The 3,231-nt window shown below is 55.5% G+C and overlaps 1 protein-coding gene across 1 annotated transcript in view; it reads left to right on the top strand.

Annotated features, from left to right (window-relative positions):
• The first annotated feature begins 461 nt into the window (after positions 1–461).
• Positions 462–3,231, top strand: part of LOC113208327 (uncharacterized) — a 49,999-nt gene continuing 47,229 nt past the window's right edge. The window contains exon 1 of the mRNA XM_052271082.1: positions 462–791. The gene's annotated coding sequence lies outside the window, so the exon portion shown is untranslated. The remainder of the gene's footprint in view (positions 792–3,231) is intronic.

Here is a 3,231-nt window from a genome sequence, read left to right as displayed (position 1 = left end):
CGCGGGGTCCCGCGGGCCCCACCCAGAACAGCATCGGCACGTCCCGCTGGCCCCCGCGGGGCCCGCCGTCGTGTGCGTGTGCGTGTGTGTGTGCGTGTAAAGGTATAGGTGCCGGGCAGCGTAGCGAGCGTATAGCCCACGCAAAGAAAGGCAGGGCATTGTTGATTCCCACCAAGCGGCACGAACTCACTCCCCGATGAAATGTTATTTGCTGCAGGTGCGACTGGTTTGGTTATGGGAGGTTCGGCCCCCTCCGCGCCCCGCCCCGCCCCGCCACGCCACGCCACGCTCGGCTGCCCGGTGTGCTTTATAGTGCGGGCCCCCGGCGGCGGGGTGCGGCGGGAACACACTGCTTCGTTTTCGCTGTGCGAATAATTCGCCCGTTCCCCAAACCACCTCCACCACGCCAAGTCGTTTGTTCGTAATCAAATTAACGGATCGACGCCTTCTTTCTTGTCGACAGGACGCGGCGTTCGGCAGCAGCAGCAGCAGCAGCAGCAGACGACGACGGCAGCACCGCAGCGGATCACAAGTCACCGTGGGAACGCCCCTCCGGCCGCGCCCCGCCACGCCCCGCCACGCCCCGCCACACCCGGGGCGCGCGAGAGGAGGACATCGGTGAAATATGAGCGAGCCGGGGCCAGCCGCACCGCGGGGACAACGGGAGGCAACGGCTGACGAGCAGCAGCGGTAGTCTACGGCGCCGGCCACAGAGCGCGCCGCCGACAGCGGCCCCCAGCAACACCGCCACCAGAGGAGCGATCCCCAAGAGGGCCCCGCTGATCAACCAGGTGAGGGGCAGCTGCAGCTGCAGGTGCGCGCGCCGTCCGCCGCGGCGGCCCCCCGGGGGCGCGGGGCAGGGCGGGCGAGGAGGGGCTCTGCGCGCTGGCGCGTCGGTTTGGGATGCAAAGTGGCCGCGGAGGAAACGGTGCCGGAGGAGAAACCCGAGTGGGGCGCCGCCGGACCAGGACAGTGCGTCGGTCACAAGCGGAAATAGGCTAAAGCAAATAATTACACCACTGATGTCGCCAAAGTTCATCAATAACTGCGGCAATAACTCACTACTTGGTCAAAGCTCGAGGTTCGATCCAGGTTCGATGATGGTTGAAATTCGCCGAAGGTTCGGTAATTTACCGAAGCTCCGGAAGTTAATCGAATCGAAGTTACCTCAGTCTATCGAAGTTCCCCCATTTTTTTGTCGCAGTAGCTTGGACCTGTTTCCCCCTTCTCGTCGCAGACATCGACTACAAGTTGCTATGTTTTCCGGTAGGACGGGGTACAAATGCCCGCGGGGATTTGTACCCGGGGGTGCGCCTACGAATTGACTGCTACGCCTGCTCCGGCCGCCCGATCGTGGCCTGCGCCGTGCAGCCGTGTTTAACATTAATAGTAATGACAACGATAGAAATAGAGGAAACGTTCGTAAAGACATCGTCTAGGTGCGCTCTAAACGACTTCCTATTGTGTACCGCCCGTCCGCCGCCAGCTACCTGGAATAGTAGAGTGTAAAAGAGGCCCCCCGGCGTCGAAAAAATTAGAGCATCAAGCGTAAGTGAGTCTAAAGTGCGCTCATGTATGTAACGCGCACTGAGAAGCCGGAAGCTGCTGCCGACGCTGCCCCGGCGGCGTGACGCCTCGCCTTGTGTGAACACGGCCCGTAACAGCGGCCAACCCAGTTCATATTCGCGGCCAAAGCCAACGGCGCAGCTGCGTCGTTTCCCAAAGTATTATTAAGTACGTTTAACTCGTGGTCGTAACCTACACACATTATCTTCACACTTTGAGATATATTTTTATGTACTCATGAGTACGCGCACGTAATGTTTGGTGCACCGTAATAGTTTGTTTGGTTGCTGCTTATTTTGTTGGTTTTCCCTTTTTCTACATGAACGGTCGCCATCTCTTCTCCTTACCAGACCCCTGCCAGTTGTAGGGTAGGCCACCCGCTGAGCTCCGCTGCCATCCGGAGCAAGATATTGCCTAGCTACCAGGCGCTACCATCGCCCTGCCTCAAACACATAACTGACCTTTCTTGTTATTTTAATTAAGAAACCCCCAAAATTAGATTCATGAACACTGTAAATGGGTTGGCATCTTTTGACACCAAAATATTGGCGTCTTATGACGCCAAATTCTGGCGTCTTATGTGTTCTTTTACTGGACGCCAATAATTGGTGTCTTATATGACGCCAAAATTTGGCGTTCTTTAGAGGACGCCAATATTTTGGCGTCATAAGACGCCAACCCATTTATAGTGAGTACGTGCAATCTGCACGAGGCAGTGCGACATCTTCCTGTTTGCACCCATCCTTTGTTGCTCCAAGAGGGTTTAGAGAACGGAAAAATGTGTTCCGACATAGTGAGGTGAAGAGCCTTCACCGAGTAAAGCATAGAATAGGAGACTTAAAGTGGCGTACTTTACGTCCTGTTCGCAGCTCACTCTCCCGGCAGCCGGTAGCAATCGCGGATAGTTTTACTCGGTGCGGCAGATTTTTTCCTCTCTTTCCTCTCCCCCTGCCCTATCAGTCAAGGACTGGGGTGACGGCCGTTGTCAAGGCGGAAATGAGTGACTGCCGTCGAAAAGGTGGGGAAAGTTAGCAAATGTTGTGTTCGAAAAAAGCAAACACCAATTATGCTGTCGACCAACAACCGACAGATGAGCAGAATAGTTTTGTTTTTGTTAACTGACACAACGCGTATGGCTCAACTTGGCAGTGTGGGAAGAAAAATAATTAATTACAATTTCCGGTCCGGAATAATATCTCGATTATTCGTTTCGGAAATTAATGATTCAATAGTGACAAAGCACTTTCTACTAAAGTGCGAGCCGCGTATTTGCGCCCGCCTTCTACACACTCCCGATAACATCACCCTGGAAATTAAAGCCCATCGACAATTCAGTTCCCCGCTCACCTCCATAAAAAAGAGAGAAGTTTATTCGATAGCCAGGATCCGAAACGTTTTATTATTTATACCTTTGCCTCGGGAGCGAAAATAAGTTGGAGCGTCGGCGTATAAAACGACGTGCTCGCCCCTCACCTCCCCCTCTCTGTCCGCTCAGTCGCCGACGACGACGCTCCTGTTTCGACAGAATGTGCCTGTCGCGTGACCGCCGCACATCTCGATTCGGAATCGCGTCGCGCCGTCGATGATGGCGATACCGGCGTCGTAAAACGGTTTGGGAGCGCGCCTCGCGGCGTCATTCCCCGCGAGCACGGCGCGGCGGGCGGC

Source organism: Frankliniella occidentalis, unplaced genomic scaffold (assembly GCF_000697945.3).
Source record: "Frankliniella occidentalis isolate FOCC.00 unplaced genomic scaffold, Focc_3.1 Scaffold149, whole genome shotgun sequence".
Classification (NCBI taxonomy): Eukaryota; Metazoa; Arthropoda; class Insecta; order Thysanoptera; family Thripidae; genus Frankliniella; species Frankliniella occidentalis.
Note: the sequence above shows the minus strand (reverse complement) of the source record. Positions and strands in the feature narration are given on the sequence as shown.